The sequence below is a fragment of the Telmatherina bonti genome (genome assembly GCF_933228915.1).
Source record: "Telmatherina bonti genome assembly, chromosome: 24".
NCBI lineage: Eukaryota > Metazoa > Chordata > Actinopteri > Atheriniformes > Telmatherinidae > Telmatherina > Telmatherina bonti.
The window spans coordinates 16,450,011-16,468,829 of record NC_136633.1 but is presented as its reverse complement, the minus strand read 5'-3'; the positions used below and the strand labels follow the sequence as shown (position 1 = coordinate 16,468,829).

The 18,819-nt window shown below is 39.2% G+C and overlaps 1 protein-coding gene across 2 annotated transcripts in view; it reads right to left on the bottom strand.

Annotated features, from left to right (window-relative positions):
• LOC306774228 (uncharacterized protein) overlaps window positions 1-18,611 on the bottom strand; it is a 30,859-nt gene extending 12,248 nt beyond the window's left edge. Inside the window, exon 1 of one of the 2 annotated variants that reach the window (XM_079264223.1) lies at window positions 18,495-18,611. The gene's annotated coding sequence lies outside the window, so the exon portion shown is untranslated. Of the gene's footprint in view, window positions 1-10,165; window positions 10,226-18,494 lie in introns of those variants that run through there. The other variant, XM_079264222.1, reaches the window with a different exon arrangement.
• Window positions 18,612-18,819: the final 208 nt, after the last annotated feature.

Sequence of the window (18,819 nt, the reverse complement as noted above, 5' to 3'; positions counted from 1 at the left end):
GATCATATTTCTCCAGTTTTAGCCTCTCTTCATTGGCTGCCTGTTGAATCTAGAATAGAATTTAAAATCCTTCTCCTTACATATAAAGCCCTCCACAACCAGGCACCACTATATATCAAAGACCTCATTGTTCCTTATATACCAAGCAGAGTACTTCGTTCCCAGACTGCAGGCTTACTTGTGGTTCCTAGAGTCTCAAAGAACCGAGCAGGAGGCAGAGCCTTTGGTTATCAGGCCCCTCTCTTATGGAATAAGCTCCCAGTTAGTGTTAGGGAAGCAGACACCCTCCCCACCTTTAAGACTAGGCTGAAGACTTATCTTTTTGATAAGTCCTATAGCTAGGGATGGTTAGCATCCCTTAGTTATGCTGCTATAGGTTTAGACTGCTGAGGGACATTTCCTGATACACTGAGCTTCTTTCTCTCTCTCTTTATCTCTTTCTTTTATCTCCCCCCAATAACAGTGTTGTATCATTGCCTTGTATGTCTCCTGTCTCAGCAGGTCTCCCTGGCCGGGAGTAGCAGTTCCTGTTGTCTGTTGTCTTTCTGTCCTCTTCCCCCCACACAGCAGAGGCAGATGGCTGCCTGTCCTGAGCCGGGTTCTGCCGGAGGTTTCCTTCCTGTTATAAAGGAGTTTCCTTCCCTCTGTTGCCAGTGTGCTTGCTCAGGATGGGAGATTGAGTTGGACCTCCAACTCAATCTGTAGGTTTCCTTATATAGGCTATTATGAATTGGCTTCCATTATATCTTTTTCTCTGTCTGTAAAGCATCTTGAGATGGCATTGCTGTGATTTGACGCTATATAAATAAAGTTGATTTGAACTGAATTGAACAGAGCCACTTTCACTTACAGCTCTTTAATTTAAATCTTGTTCTTACTACTATTTATTCTCCTTATCAGTACAATTAGACTTAACCTCATTTGTTTTCTCAGCCTGAAACTGATGCTGTAACTCTTACAGCAGGCTAATAAATGACACATCATCCATTGCTTCACACTTTCGGCGAAATAGGAAACTTGTACTTCTTTCTAACCACTGGACTTGAAACGATTACTTAAGACTGTGATATGCTGGAGCCAAGCCAGAAGAGCTCATTGGTTAAAAAAAAAAAAAAAAAAAAGAAAAAACTTTATGCATTGTGAGAAAGAACAGCAACATTACAAAGTAATGAAAGCTTTAATGTCCCAAATCTTTCACAATGAACTTCAGGCCACAAATGGAAAAAGCATGATATTGAACAAAAATGATGTTGATGAAACAAAACATTTAATATCTTTGGTTCATGCTGTCTGGAAAGACACATCAAAGAATCGCTTTCAACCCCCCCCCCTTGTTTGCTGAAGTTTAATCCGGTTAATATTTTATGAATGACCTCAGCTTTAATAAAGGAAACTCTTCAGGCACCTCGACATGCCTGGCCTGATGACAATCCCATGCAACAGAAACCACTCAGCCCAGAGTGGTTGCTGCTTTCTCTGAGCTCCTTTGCCAACATTTACAACCGCAGCTGGCTGCACTTGGTGATGAGCCACAAGTCTTTTATCACCTCCTGCTTGGCTTTGAAAATAATCAAATTTCCATTCCTCCTCTGTGTGCTCCTCCTGACACATTGCAGATGTGGGACTCTACCGCTTGGTAAACAAACGATGAGGAGCAAAGGCATGTCGCTGCTACAGGTCAGAGTGCCAGCCTTAATTCATTTAGATCGGGCATGGCTTTTGTGTTCAGCAAATTGAATAATAAGAAAATAGCCAAAAGTGAAGGAAACCGACAACCAGACACATCAGTTCATGTAAAGATCACTCAAAAGTGATTTTTGCATACAGAGCAGAGGTTTTTTTTATGACAAGAATATTTCAGCATTTTAGGCCTCAGGAGGTGTTCTCCTGATAAAAGCAAGCCCTGTACATTTATACTGCAACTATTTTGTCACTGTGTCAAAGGAAAGCAACAATCAGCTGACAGCAGTGTACTGTAAGCGCCAAGACGACATCTGCAAAATGCACCTGTGTGTGTGAGAGTGCAACGTTTTGCTTGAACGCGTGTGAGCTGATGCAGAGTATTACTTCACCCTTATATGAAAAACACACCACTTTCTCAGCCATTCTGTTTGGAGTGCTTAAAGAGCAGGTGTGTGTGTGTGGAATTTCTGCAGCCAAAAGCATTTTACTGCATAGAAATATGAGATCAGAATAAAAGGTGGTTGTTACAATGTTTATCATTAAACAAAGAAAAAAAAACAAATACAAACAATTAAAACAGAACAGAGTTTTAAATGATTAACACAGGTACTTCTGGTAGTGAGGCAAAGGTTCAGCAGAGGGCAGCAAACTCCATTTTTTTTATATCATTCATTCATTCATTCATTCATTTATTCATTCATTATGTAAACCGCTTCATCCGATTGAGGGTCACGGGGGAGCTGGAGCCTTTCCCAGCAGCCTTTGGGAAAGAGATAGAGGTAGATCCTGGTCAGATCACCAGTCCATTGCAGTTTTTCTATCAACCAATGATCATATCGGTCAGTTTTCACTTATATCCACAGAGAAATACCCACAAATGCAATTGCAAGTGAATGCTAATTATGCTAATAAAAACTTTTCTCCCTTTTGGCTTTCTATTTATTTATTTTTTTAGTCAAAAAAGCTTTATTTGCATGATGCATGTGTGTGTAATTAATACCACACATGCATCATGCATGAAACCTCCTGTTTTCCATCTGCAGCCCGCAAAGCAACAATGGGATCTCACCCTGTTATAATCACAAACCGCTGACTTGTACTTATTATATTCTGTAGATGATGCTGTTTTCTTTGCCTCTGTCTGTCTCTTTCCAGGTAATTAATGCTCGCTCAGTTGTCAAGAAACCAAAATCAATCGGTCAGTCATGGCGTTCCTGAAGCTCTTGATCGGAACACACTTTTTTTACTCACAGTAAACAGAAAAATGAAGATCAAATGGGCACGACTGCGTCATCCACTTCACTTCCTCTTCATGCAACTTTGCTGTTTTTCAGCATTCCTTCACACCTACTTGACGTATTTGCAGGACAAGGCCCGGAGTCGCCTTCCAGGGCGTCCACGCACTGACCAAGGAGAGGTCAGCTCACCTTTAACTGGATTGAAAAGACTTACTTTTGGACGGTAACACATTTGAACTGATTCTCTAAATAATCAAGTGACCATGAATAGAAGTGTGTTATGTTGGTTCCTGCTCCACTCACCTTCGACACACACATAAATTACACCTCATTCACACACACATACACACAGACTGTCGGACCTCTTCACCCATTTTTCCTCTCCTGCTGCTCTGAGAACCACAAGTCACCAAATGTCTGGCTACAATATTCATCTCTTCGCACCGGGAGGAGAATTATTTTCCTATTAGCACTCGACTTCTGTCTAAACAGAGTATCTGATGTCTGTGGATAGCAGCTAATAGCAAGTCAGAACTCAGATTTTTACATACTTTTATAGAAGTTTATAGAGTTTATTTTGCATGATATGCTCCACTATCATACACAGTGGGAAGGAGACGTTTCAGAGGCCTTTCAGACTTTTTTCAAGCTCTTTAGTTGATCATCAGATGAAATTTATGCCTGAATATGAAGTGGTTTATCAATATTTCTATTTTTTTTTCCCCCATCCTCTTTTTTTTCCATATTTGCACAGGCTCTCAAATGGGACACTCTCCTAGCAAATTAATATTTTCATATGCAAGAACAATGTTTGGCCGAACACCAGATCTGATAAGTTACACTATGCTAAAACCACAGACTTGACTGAATGAATTCTGCAGTTTCCAGCTGCATAAATACATTTAGTAAATTGTGCAAATAAGAAAAGACCAACCCATACTGTGCAAGAAGCCACATGATGTCTCCCTTCTTCTGTCTATGAGCTGTTATTATTAAAGGAACTTCATTCAGATGAAGTACGACATTGTTGTGAATTACTCCAGCTATTCTAGAGTTTAGTTACATTTCTATGGGGAAAGGAGATTTTTTTTTTTCATATCATAAGGTGTAGGTGAAGGTTAAATTCTCACCCAAATGTAACAAAGACTTTCAAGAAGTTGCAGCATTCTCACTTTTTATTGATGGAAATGCAGCATTTGGCTGCTCTGCTAAAAAATGGCCACATGGTTTCATTTAAAAAGCCAGTGGAGGCTCAAAAAAGGTCAAATTAAATTTCACAGTGCAGCACGTCAAAGTAAAGTCTAGAAAGTGTGCATAGCTGGACTTATTTGTGACCTGTTGGAGGGGGCTGACCCAAATACTGGGAAGCAGAACTGCTAAACATGTAGCTCCAGTTCAACCACGTACAGAAGCAAAATGCAACATTCATATCAATGAAAATATACAGGATCTAGTAGATGCAAGGCAGCTTTTCTCGGGAATAACAACTTCTTTTAGCTACTTATTCAAAAATACAACTGAAGAGTGGGAGTTCCCCAACCCTGTCTGGTTTTGTTGGGGGCTTTTCTGCTGTTGAAAATAATTTTTTGCAACTCAGAAATGGGGAATGAATAAAAAATGAAGATTCAATTTGATTGCTATGGACTGGCGATTTGTTTAGGGTGTATGCTGCCTCTTGCCTAGTAGCTGCCAGGAAAAAAATCCAGTCCTCTACAAACCTGCACTGGAGTAAGCCTGATAGAAAATGGTTGGGCGGATGGAAATTGAGAAGCTTAAATATGAGACTTCTTCCACAAGTAAGTTCTTCTTTATAAAAACCTGGTTAAAGTATTCTGACACTTTATCTGTCTCAGCCAAAGTGAAGCTTTGCTGCTGGAAACAAAAGCATTACAGCGGGGTGCAGGCAGCACGGAAAACAAACTTTGAAAAGGAATTAAATAAAAAAAAGAAAAAAACTAAAATAAGATAAAACACAAAATTAAAGTTACAGTGTGAAGAATTTGTAGTTATTTTGATATAAAACAGCAAGTAGAAAAGTTTTTAACCCTGGTTTAAAGCAGCCGTGTTTCAGCGGACCTGCAGGTTCCTGGGAGTTTATTCTATATGTGAGAAGCATTTGGAATAAACTCCCAGGGAACAGAATATGGACCTAACCCCAACCCTAACCCCAACCTTGACCCTGATGACCTAAGGGATCTGGTTGGTTCATAACATACCAAAAGATCCTGAATGTATTTTGGTCCTGAACCAATTAAGGGTTGCTGGAAAGCTGGAGTCTATCCCAGCAATCAGTGTGTGAGAGTCAGGTACATCCTAGACAGGTTGCCAGTTCCACAATCGCCATATTTTTGGTTGCGAGTCTTGATTTGCCTACATTGTTTCCTTTTACCTGTTCTTTTCTGGCCTTGTTTGATCCTATTTTGTTGTTTTGGGGACTCTTGCCAGGTCATCATTGTAAACGTTGATTGTTCTCAAATGATTTACCTGGTAAAATAAAGGCTAAAAAAAGGGCCCCTGGACCATTCAGTGCTTTATAAACCAACTGCATGATATTGAAGTCAACTCTTGACAGACAGACGGAAGGAGGACTGGAGTTATAGCATCCACTTTATTCATCATAGTGAGGACTCGAGCAGCAACTAACTGCAACAGACAGACTTTTTAGGGAGATGTGTAAGGACAGCGTTACAGTAGTCTGGTCTGCTAAAGATAAATGCATGGACAAGTGTTTCTAAATAGCATAGCATAAACTATTCTATCAGTTTTTGCTATGCTTATAGCATGCTATTAGCATGCTAAAGCTATGCATTCTGCAGACTGCGCAGGAAGAGTTAAAGTAACTATCACTCTTTCTGCACAATCTGCCTTTTTAAATAGGGCTTATAAGGAGCGGCATAAAGTTCCTGGCTGGTGCCTTGAAAATGTGACATTTTTTAGAATTTTCGTGGGGGTACTAAGCACTGGTTTTTGATGAACCAGTGCCGCCAAGATTAATGAACCAAATGCAAACACGTCAGCATGTTTGTCACTTTGTTTCCAGCTCTATCGGATTTGAGTTTCCTAATGTGCCGCTGAGTGGAACCTTCTGGTAACAAGTAAACCAGCAGGTATATAAGCAATTATGCTCTTATTGGAGCCTGTTGCAAAATCAAACAATTGATTAAAAAGCAAGTATCCTCTTTGCCTTACTCTTCAGACTCAGACATAATTCTGTGTGACTGCTTGGCACACAGCTCCTGCCAGCACATATAACCATACTTTTTGGCATTTTGCAGCCACTTGGGGGCAGTACCAGTAAGATGTGGCACAGTCTGGGCTGTGGACGGCTCTTGGTTAAGCTGATACTGTGTGTGAATCTTTAACTTTAACTAGGACAAGTTCTCTTTCATGCTGAAACTAAGCATTAAACTATGCAGACTGTCCAATTTATGTTTTCCTTTTACTTGTGCTTCTTAGTTTTTGTCTTTTTGCTACTTTGTTCAGCATTAAAATTCAACCAACATGATGTGTTACTTCTTAGGGCCATGCATTTTTGGAGGACTGCACATCTGTCCATCTATGTGGGAAAAAATGTCTGTGTGCAGACAGGCGGAAGGAAGTCACCAAATGTCTGGCCACACAATGCACTTTCTATTGCTCTTCAGTGAAAGGACCCAAACGAGGTGTTCTGGACATGCACCGGAAGGAGGTGACTGTAGACGTACTGCTATTAGGTGGGACATAATTAACTGTCTTTCTGCATCTTTTCAACAAAGCCTGTGCTGACACATGAAAACATGACAAAAATCCAACTGAAGGATAAAAAAAGATGCTGATCATGTGTTGCTGAATAAATAAAACAAAATACTTTCATATCTTTTTCACTATTTATCATGAGACTGGGGACCATTGGATGCAAACATTGTTTCTCGAATTATAAAATGTTTACTTTCTGACTGGACTCCAAAAATTATAAAAAAAAAAAAAAGGAAGATTTCTAGCATTCTAATATAAACATCTAAAATAAACCATGAGTGGGTGTTTGAGACCTTTCCAATAAGCAATAATTAAATTTTTTTAGTTATCTGAAGATGCTAAATAATGTGAAAACTTTCTACTTTCTTGATCACATTTCAATTTATTGAGCTAATAAAGTAGTTGCTGATCTTTTATGGCATTTTGCAACATGTTCACATCACTTATCCATAGATGGGAATGCGATACGATGACAGTCCCAAGAAAATTAACGAGTAACACAGTAGCACTATAAAACATGCCTCTTAAAACATAAATATGATCCTCCCTTTTCCTAACGTCCACATGTTTTTGCACTGGAATATTTATGAAGGATAATAAATCCTACAACAGTTTGGATGGCAGATACTTTGCAATAAATATTATAAAGCTATTATTTTTGAGTGGTGTTTAAAAAAGATAATGCTACTTGTGACACAAAAATAAACAACACTGGAATGCTAATTTGTGTGTAATAAATCCCTCAAAGGTTGCTGTTGACGATGGGATATTGTCCCAAAGTGGCACGCAGTACGTTTAATATTTTTAGACATCTGAAACTGCAGAAGTCTGCACGGTAGCAAGGATGTTTGAACACATGGACTCAAATCACAGAGGCTTCAGCTGCGGGATCAAGAGACACATTCCCTCCGAGCTACGTAAACACTTCCTGCTCGGTAGGTGAGAACAGTGAGGGAAAATGAGAGCAAAAACACTCGGAGCACATTAACAGAGCTACAGATTTAAACTTACAACTTTACTTGAAGCCTGAATCTTAAAGTTAAAGCAAAAATCAGGATACATTCGTATTCTGCTTACGTGTCTGCAGCTCTCACATCTGTTTGCTCGTCTCCTACTCTCTGTCCTGACATGCACTGTATGCTGTACAGGACAATTCCCAATTTTATCCTCCTTCTTCTGTTATAAGACAGAAAAATTAGTCAAATATTGCTACCAGTAAATGCTCCCAATAAGCACCCTAACAAGTACAATGTGTCAACCTGTAGTCATTTTGAGACTGTTTTCCTGCTCTATTAACTTCTTGACTTCATGACCATGGATTTCATCTACCTAAAAGACTATCCAAGTCATTTTAAAGCAACATATGTCCAGTGGTTTGGAATAAATTTATATCAACAAAGATCTCCAGAAATGAGGGAATTTCTTGCACATTTTCTTTCAAAGTCTCAATCGCTCTACAAGGACAACACTGAGCACATGCCAGCAACTCATAGGAAAGGTACTAATGAAGTTAAAGGTGTTGTTCTTGTAAGGCAGCACTTGGGAGGTTTGTGACTGCTCGCTGTTTGAATCAAAATATTGAAATCTGGCCTCAGAGAATTATTGGTAAAAATCTGCATTAACAGCAAACACCTTTCAGATCACACATCGTTGCAAAAAGAATACAGGAAAAAAACAAAAAAAACCAAAACTCATCTACAACCGTAGTTACACACTGCAAAGCTCCAAGAGTTATGATTACTATACAGCATGTCGAATCCATGGTCACTTCTAGTCCAGCTCATTGTTTTCCAGAATGTGTTTTCGTCTTAGTGGACAGCAGCATTTAGTAAGAACTTGGAAAGGTGAAGCTTATCTGAAGCCAAAACTCAGACTTCTCATGAGAGGATCCAAATACCCTCGAGCCGCTGGGCGCACCCTCAAACACACGCATAACCTCAAAGAGAATACATGATTTTATTTGCAGTGACAATATGTGTGAGGACTGGCCTCGACAGATTGATTCCCCGACCCAACAGATTAGTGAGTCGCAAAATGATCTGAGAACTGAGCCGAGCTTCCGAACAAATTTTCTTCTTTGGGCCAATTTGTAAAAAGCCTGCAGTCCTACAAAACCAAAACAAATCAGAATAAAAGCAAGCCGAGATGCTTTGGGTAAATGGTTTATTATCTTCCCTTGGTATGATTTTTTCTTCGACCTCCTCACATCTGCAGAATAGTATTATAAGTTACTTCCTTCCTGCTCCAGTCTTTCCAGTGGATCAAAAATCATAATAAGAATCTAAAAGTAATCATTATATATCTATAACCCTCGACTACACAAGCTGCTTTCACCTCGTTTCCCTTTCCTCTGAGTTTTACCTCTAACAGAGAGAAAACATGATCTCTCTGGGATTCTTTTCAATGCAATTATGAGCTGCATGCATAAAGAGAAAATCTTTCTCCTTGCTTCATGAAAACCCAAGAACTTTCTGCTATCTCGTTTAATTTTTATGTTTTATTAAAAAGCTGTTAAGAAGATATTAATCAGTAAGGCCTGTGAAGCTCATTAGCAACAAGCACTTTGTAGTCTGCTGGTACCGGCACATATCTGGTTTCATCTTTTTCCAGCTCCTTCTGCAGCAAAAAGAGTGCTGAACATCAGCTTGATTTTAGCTGTTTTTTTAAATTGTTGCCATTAATCCTTGTCAGTGATTTCTGGTTTTAAGTCCACTGAGGTAAAAGAGGCGAGAAATTTGCCTGCTTGGGAGTTAGTCAGTTTGAAATATCGCAAAATCAAAGCAATTTTGAACTTGAGTCACAGCACTGCAAATTGTTAACCACTGCATTGCAAAAAACACCCCAAATTTCCATCTGACTCATTTCTTAGAGCCAGAAAGTCTGCTTCTCACCCTGATTTTAATCCAGTTTCCTATTGTTTATATGGGAAATTTAAAACTAAAGCATAACCAGCTTTAAAATGGAATACCTTTCTACCTCAAACCCGAACTTGAAAACACTTTTCTTGGTGAGCTGAAAGACATGCAACGAAATATTTCTAAAATGTCATGACATTCCATTAACTGGTTCTTAATCCTGTCAAGATGCTGCACAGTGCATTTATTTTAACAAGCTTAAAGCAGAGTTATTCATCCCAGGTGTTTCTCCTGGACTTTTTCTTCCTTTTTCTCTTTGCATTGGGAACACTTTCAAATATTATCTACACAGAATCTGTCAAAAGAGCCTTTGCAGCAGTAAGGGCTGTGAAATAGAAAGTCAGATGAAACCCTAACTTTGCTTCTGTTTTCGTGCTCTCTTACATCACGTGCAGCCTTGAAAGTTACTTGTGTTGTTCCAAGAGGTCAATCACGCAACAGAAAAGGAAAGTAAAACAGTTTTTTCCGTGCAATGAACTAAATTCATGCCTTCTTATTGTACTAACTGAATGCATGCAAAGAAACATCCCATGGTGGTCTTTCCAACTTTAACGTAATGAAATCCTGCTGGGCAAGTGTTGACATATGACCTACCTTTGAGTGTTGTTCCTACTGCTGCTGCAGAGTGGGAGTCTCACAGATCTTTGACTAGTTTGGGACAGACACTGTAAAGCAGCCCTGGTAAAGCTTTGGCTTTTATCTACAGGTGGGTGGAGCTGAACAGGCTGAGAGAAGAAACGTAACAGATTTGTACATGTGAGGGGATGGAGGGAAGAAAAATGGGATCTGTGTGAGAGAGAAACCACCACTGAATTTTATGTTTGCAGCGTTAGAGGTTACATACAGACAAAAGTGAGGGGGGGAAAGAGGAAATCCAAGCAGCTGCACAACTATATATCACAAGGAGGAAGATTCTCGTTTGACTTGGACCTCTTTGTGCATTCTTTGCATGCGGAAAGATTCAAGAGCAGAGTCTAATGCTGGTTAGGAAGCGTTTGCTGAGGTCAAACTCTCGCTGAGAGAAGAGGTTGTTGTGGCAGCTACAGTAGATACTGTAGTTAATAAAATCATTCCAACACAAAGTTCACTCACTGTAAAAGATGCTGAAATTGGTTAAATGCCCATTTCTCTGAGGAGTCAGTGTTCGATTTGTCCTTATCTCTGCTTTTCAACCTCTGAGTATGAAAAAAAAAAAAGAGACTAAATCTTCCACTCAGCCACTTTGCTTGTGGAATGTTGGCCTGGAGATAAACTTCCTCTGTCACCTAATAGCAAAAAGTGGTGTCATTTCCAGCTAATCAAAATGTGGTGGAAGAGACAAAACTATGCTATTTCAAGGGCAGGGTGTTGAGAAGCTGTGATTAAAGCTAAATCATGTTAATGGTTCAAATTTGGTAAAGTTAAATAACAAAAAGTGGTAGCAAGACTTGTGATGCCATTATAATCTTACCACACCTACAATCAGCTGTAGTGTGGTTATAAAGCACTACAATTAGTTAAAGAACATATATCAGGAAGCCCATCAAGTTTGGCTAATACATCGTCCTAATACACAGGCTAATACACAGGCTGTATTATGTAAGAATTAAACAACAAGGAGCCGTACATTAGACAGTTATGATGCACGGTGCGAAGTCTAGAACACCATGACGTGCAGCAGAGTGTGATAGATAGATAGATAGATAGATAGATAGATAGATAGATAGATAGATAGATAGATAGATAGATAGATAGATAGATAGATAGATAGATAGATAGATAGATAGTGTGAACTTCAGTCAGCAGTCTCGGAGGCAAACCTCATGGGAAGCACACAGAAGAGGCAAACAACTGGACATATAGTTGTCAACCTTTATTTTCCATACTCAAAGAACCAACCCGACTGATTAAAACTGCCTGCTTATATAACCAAGCTTAACTGGACCATACCATTCCTTCAGGTTCCCAAAACAGCTATATACACAGAAAACACAAAGATATTTACATTAACATTTTAACAGAAACTATACATATATTTACATAGCTCTAACCACCCCAACAATTATACTTAAATTATCCAGCCCCTGATTAACCCCACTCTAAAAATCCATTCTCCACAAAATCCCCCTTCATTTACTCCACTGCTTCAGTTCCCTCCCCCCGGAACCATTAAAAGGCGCCTGAACACCTGTGATGTCTTTTCTCCATTACTCAGTCCTGGAAAGCAGAGACAATCAGAGGTAAGTAAAACATCAGTTTTCTTGCACATCCTTCAGGACCCTTAAATCCACTTCACCCATTACTCCAGTCTTATCTTTACAGGGATGCCTAATATGGATGACTCCAGGTTTCTTCACACAAACACCATATAAAACATATTAAACCAATTTAACCAGTTACCCAAATGTTTGCTGTCGTTAATCCATAAACCACAGTAGAGTCACAACATCTCATTGTGACAGATACATAGATAGAGGGTGTTCCAACAAGATTAATATGAAACAGTTTTTAATATACTAACTGGATGCAGATGCGCTGTCTGCTGCAATGAATATGCAATACAGAGCATTAACATGCTATTTTCCCTGTGTTGGGAGAAGAAAATGAAAATATATTATGTTTGACACCCGCAATGTGATTTATCAAACCTGAGAGAATTGCTGCTGATAGAAACAGTGTCTATATTCAACACATTTCAAAAGGACATGCAAGAAGCATTTCAAAAGGACATGCAAACAGCATGTAACTATGCATGCAGCTACAGTTATTGTCACAAAAGGAGACATTGAAACAAAGCAAAAAGATCCAGAGTAACACGTTTCTCTCCTTGGAAATATTTTTGGGATGAAGGAGGAAAGAGTCATCAAAGCCGTTTTGGAGCTGTAGGAGGAACACAGGATGGTTTTGGAGGGGAGTCACTCATACCTAAATGACAGGCTTTTCAGATGTGCTGTCCAAGATTTCAATGTCATTTGTTGCAGGATGGTCACACTTATTCGGTTTCCATGCATTTTGTAGTCATTAACTGAGACCAAAAAAAGTATTTTTTTAGTGGCTTGATTTCTTAGAGTAATATGAGCAAATGATTCCGCCCATGTGCAAAGAATCTCAGGTCAGTGCATCATGCTTTTATTATCAAAAAACAGTCTTCTGTTCTATAAGTTGTGAGATGATGAGTTTTTAGATGGCTGGCTTATAGGATGGTCAGTTTATGAAATCCTTAGTAAAAATAAATGAGGCCTGAAAAGAAACAATAGACTGTGTCCTTTTCAATCATGTTTTCTTTTTTTTTTTTTTTTTTTTTTTTAAGATGACAGTACATACACTCTACACCTCCACCTGTTTTATTTACATATGTCTGCTAATGTCCGACCCTTCAGTTTCTTGGTAACCTTGTTTTTAATGAAAAAAGACCCACTATTCTGTCATGGTTTGGAGCATTTGTTTTGTCATTGGTTCTGGTTTCCTGTTTTTTTTTTTTTTGTTTTTTTTTTTGTAGTTTTCCATGCATTTCTTGTTCGCTGGTTCACCTGGTTTCATTTAGCTTTTCTATTTCACCTGTGTCTAGTTGTGTTTCCGTTTTATGTACCACTTTGATTTAGTTCCACTTTGCTGGTTCATTGCAGTTCCTGTGTAGTCCTTTGTGTTAGTTTTCCCAGTTATTGTAGACTTCCCAGTTCTTTAGTTGTCCTCAGTCTTGTGTTCCTTCATTTTCAATAAATCACAGATACCTGCCTCTTGGATCCTGACCTCTACCACCTTGTGACATATCCATCTCTGACAATATTGCTTTGTTCTTCTACAACATAAGAAAAATGAGGTTGCATCTCTTGAAACAGTCTGAAATCTTCCAGAATACATCCTGATCCACAAAGTAATCTCAGTTCAGACTCTTCTCATTTGTGGTTTTACAATGGTGGAGTGAGCCACTAAGTGCTGATGAAAACCAAAGCATCAGAATCTCTTGAATTTTTATCTCTTTAGACAATATCTGCTGTCATACCACCTCTAACATCCTAGCAGATTTATCCACTTTTGCTTGAACTTGTGCATTTACTATCATTTAAAAACATTATACAGATAAAAGACGAGGTGTGTTTGATAAATGATAAAACTTCACTGTCAAAACCTTTCTCTGCATCACAGCAACAACCAGAGGGAGAGGGCAAAACATGCACGCTATGAACAGCTGGTTCAGATTTAAGGAATAATTCCTTGTGTTACTATTTTGGTCCTTTAACATGTTCTCATGCAGGAGTTGCTTATAAAGAAAACATTTTAGATCCCCTCCTGACTGATTTCATGGTTGGACTTTGGTTGGTTTTACCTTGCAAATTCCTGCTTGTTAAAGTAATTTGCAATGAGTGATGTTAAATTAACTATTTATTTAACATAGACAGAAAAAGAACATTACATATTCAGCCACTTCTATTATTACTTTTACATTAAATGCCAAAAGCTGAACATTTCTTTTGTCGTTGATCATCTTTCAGTATTCACTCTCAATTTATATCCAGGGAGTAGAGATTAATTTTCCCTGCAGAGAACAAGAAGCAGTGTACTCCATGGAAATACTGACCTCATACCTGTCTGCATGCAGAATTCCTGTTCATGTAGTTATAAGCCTGACACTCAGATCTCAGACACAAGTTACTGTAGCGATACAAAAAGCTCAGGCAACCTTGAAAATGACTCTTATTACTTCATGTTTCCAGCTCCCCAATCAGCTTCTTCTGAACTCACGTTGGTAGCAGAGTCACAAGTTAAACCAACATGAGGACCATGAATTTGACTTGTGTTTGGTACATAGTGTGCATGTTCTGTACATAGTTGTGATGTAGGATTAATGACCAAGGCCTCTACAAAAGATTCAGTGTTTACTCAAGTTATTTTTATAATCGTCTCTATAGGAGCCGATTTCTTTAGTTGTGTTCTCATTGGTGCTGTTAGAGGGCGCTGTATTGTTACCTGGGTAGGTGACGCATATAGGGGGGACACGTCACTAGTTTGGTAGATGTTTGGCTCAGAAGGCAAATAGTTTTTGACTGCAGGGAGTGACATGTAAATGCCACAAGATTATTGCAGATAGAATAAAAGATGGATGAACCTGAAATTAAGCAATCTGAGTGAAGTCAATCACGGTAAAGGGGCGCGTCAAAACACTCTCGGGCCAAGATATCTCAGTAGCTTTGATTAGACTTAGCTCCTCCAGTCTCTATCCTGTGTGCATCTCACACAAAACCAAAAAAAGTTTGCTTATTTGCACAAAGAAATGGTTTATTAATACAGTACTGCTGCAAAGACCGTCATACTCCTGCTATGGCAGATTTTGCACTTGGTAACCCTTTAACAAAGGCTAATTTGGCATCCATCTTGCACCCTTTCTCTTCTCTGAGATTTCTCCAGCCAGCAAAAGTCCACCCAGTGCTGACTCTAGCTCTATCTGGACAACCGTTTGTCTGATTTTTATTTAAATTGATTGCTGAATAATGTTTTCCTGGATATTTTCTAATGCACGATTTAAAAAAATCTAAACTTATTTTAAAGTAGCTATGTGTAACTTTCAAACCTTAAAAATGCGTGTGACTTGTTGACTTGATGGCACAGTGATGGTAATTATTTACACTCCTATTTACACTCTCCAAGGCTAAGAAACTTTATGCTGCGACACTGTGTCATTTTACAACTGAGCTTCGCTTTACACACTAAATCACATGCTAACAACTAGACTAGGGTTAAGGCTGATCTTATCCAATATTTGTATCACGCTGTACTATTTACACAATTTCTAAGTCGTATATCGGGCTGAATTCCCCTTATCCACTTACAGATCTTCATGTGGTCTCACGTTTACAAATTATAATTATTACGCAGGTTTAAGCCTAAGAAAATATTGCTTGTAAAAAGCAGAATCAGTTCACGAAATATTTCCATTTAATATTAGAACTTGTATAAATAATTATATGTGCTTTAATGTTTTGAGTTCAAACGCAGGGCTACACCTGCACTGACAAATCTGATGGGGAAGAAGCTGCCTTTGCTACTTTAGCATGTTGCTAATTGAGGATATTTTAGTGAGGAAAACAAAAAGCAAGATGGCAACTTAAAATATGTGAGTAGGTTTAAAACAATGTTCAGCTAAAAAAGTAAGAGGAAATAGTGCAGCAGACCTCCCTGAAGCCTTCCAGTGGACTGGTAAACTTCCAGCATAAAGATTGATGAAATAACCGTATTTTCTTGACCATAAGGTGCACCGTATTAAAAGGTGCAGTCTCAGTTACGGGTGCTGTTTCTGTATTTAACACATACATAAGACGCACCGGATTTTAGGGTGTGGGCATGGTAAAACAGACTGGTACTCTTGCTTAAAACATGCTTCCTTGCGTGTGTTTTAAAAAAGGCAGTGGAAGAAAAACTGAGCTCAGTTGTACTTTAGTGAAGACTTTAGCAATGTTTTCATGTTGTTTTTAGATCAATTCTCATTCACAAATCCATCAAAGTCCTCATCTTCTGTATCCAAATGAACAGCTGGGCTAGTTCTCCATCGAACAGTGCCGGTTTCCAGCTCGTCATTGTCAGAGTCAGTCTCGTTGCCATGTGGCTCCTCATAAATGATGCCGGCTTTTGCGAAAGCTTGAACAACAGTGCAAGCAGACACGTTAGCCCAAGCATCCGCAATCCATTCACAAATTGTCACGTAACTCGCCTGGTGCTGCCTCAAAACTGTGTTCGCCATCTGTCATCCATCGCTCCCACGGCGTTTGCAACTTTACTTTGAACGCCCTGTTTATACCAATGTCCAGCGGTTGGAGTTCTTTAATCAAGCCCGAATTAATTCCAGTTGGTCTTCCAATTTGGACAACCTCGCCTTGTTTCCATGGATACTCAGCTTCATGTTCTTGACTTGGCAAAGCTCGTTTTTGTGCTTCCTCCACTTGCAAACCATGGATTCATTGATCCTGGATTGGATCCTGGATTGGGTATAAACGGCATGTCGGAACGCTCTCAGTCAGTCAAGTGGAGCGCTCATCAAAGTCACACAACAACATTTACAGATTTTGCAACTCGGTACACACATAAGGCGCACCGCATTATAGGGCGCTCTGTCTATTTTGGAAAAAATAAGAGACCTTTAAGTGCGCCTTATGGTCGCAAAAATACGGTAGCCCACAGAAAAGTTGCTCAAATTCATCCTTCTGGTCCACCAGTCTCTATCTGTTATGGAAAATTCTGGACAAGTCTGCTATCTAAAATCACATCTTTAAATAGCATGTTGTCAGCCCATTTTCCTTTTCTTACTGTTAGTCTTTTCTGGTCATGGTGAACACAAATAATCATGTATTGCTAATCGTAAAGACACTTTACAACTTCAGAGTTTTTTTTAAATACTAGGCCCACAGTGTTCTTGGGTGACAAGTGCTGTGCTGTAGCTGTCAAGCTGAGGCTTTGGGATGTGTAAGTGTCTTCTTCTTTTGTATTGAAAACTTAATCCAAATTTTAACCTACACTCTACACTATGTGTTTTTCATAGGGGACATACTGATGGCTGTGTATTTGTTCTATTCTATTCTAGGGTCATTTAGCAGACGCTTTTATCTAAAGCAACTTACACACGCACTCATACCACGATAGGCACATCGGGGGGGCAACTTAGGGTTCAGTGTCTCGCCCAAGGACACTGGGACAGCACAAGACATTTGTGGAATGAAAATGTTTGAAAAAAGACAAATAAAGGCAAAGAAAGAAGTTGCCGCACTGCTGGTCATTTCAAGGGTGCAACAAGCACAGTCCTGTTGGTAGGATGTTCAAACCTAAATAAAGTTCCTGCAAATGGACAACAGACGTTTTGGACAGACTGAACAGTATAATCAGAAGTCCTCGTAAGGAGAAACGAGCCTTCTGAGCCAGTACTGCAGACCACAGTCTGTCTGTAAAGCTGTCACATTAGTGTTCCCAGATTACTGACATACATCCTGCTTAAATATGAAAACAGCTAAATTATGAGTACATTACTTTTGTTAAGATTATGAAGCAACAACAGACATTGTCTTCTGCTAACTTTATGTTTTTTTTTCACACATTAGTTTGGAAAACATCTAAATTGGATTAATATTGTTCAGAAATGATGTGTGGTTTATGACTTTCTAACAAAATCTAACACAACAACAACCACAGTAACATAATGTTCATAATAACTTATCTGGTATAAAAAATACTTGTATTGATGAATTGATCCACATGTCAGAAACTGAATGAGATTGGAACCCCAAAAGAGCTGACTGGTGCATCGCTAACTCTGACCTTTGTCCAAAAAATGCCTGAGGATGTTATCGAATGAAGAGAAAGAATAAGAGAGAGAAAGAAAGACAGAAAGATAGAGAGAGAGAGAGAGAGAGATAGCATTTGAAAGGCAAAGTGTCAACATTAGACTGACTATTATTGGTTATAAAGAGCTCGGAGAAGACACAGGATGCAAGATGAATGTTAAACTAGTTGTCGCTCCAATTTGCTTAATGTATTAAACTTAATAATGATCCTTCACCACACTTTACATCACACTTTAACCACAGGTACACAGAAGACAGGAAGGAAAAAATGTAGCCTTGCTGTTTAGCCTTCCAGGTTTGATGAGAATGCACTTGAACAACCTGGATTTGCTTTCTGTGAGGTAGTGTAAGATTTTGGCTCAGTTGTCAAGACCCTGCTCCTGACTGCAGTTACATGATGTCATTATATGAAACAATCCAAACTAAATATCAGTTTCAGCTGCAGGGCACAAATCCAAATGGCTCCGATGTGATCAGGCTGAACTGTGTGCATGTTCGCAATCACAATATACATCTGGTGCACAAAGTAAAGGTTCTACATCAGTCATCTCTGTCTGCAGTACTTCCGCACAGCTAAGAAGCAAAGCCTCTGATTCCTGCTGGAACTGGTTACTTACTGCGGTGACGAGCGGTTTGCTCCCTCATGACCACCTCCGAATGTTTCTGTCTGGCCGTTAATCCAGTTGTCTCAGAGCCTGCTTTGAGTTGGGGCTGCAACTCGAACGTTCCCTTCCATCTTCAGAGGCCAGTTTTGGAGTTTAGCAGGGGGGGACTGCGAGGGCAACAAGGGAGAGGATACAAAAAAGTTCTGGAGATGACAGATTGTGGTCTTTGGAAGTTTGTGAACCTTTAGGGATTTAATATATTTCTGCCTAGATTGAACAGAAAACATATCAGGTTTTGATGCAAAATTAGACAAAAAGATCCATTTAAAAACTGCAA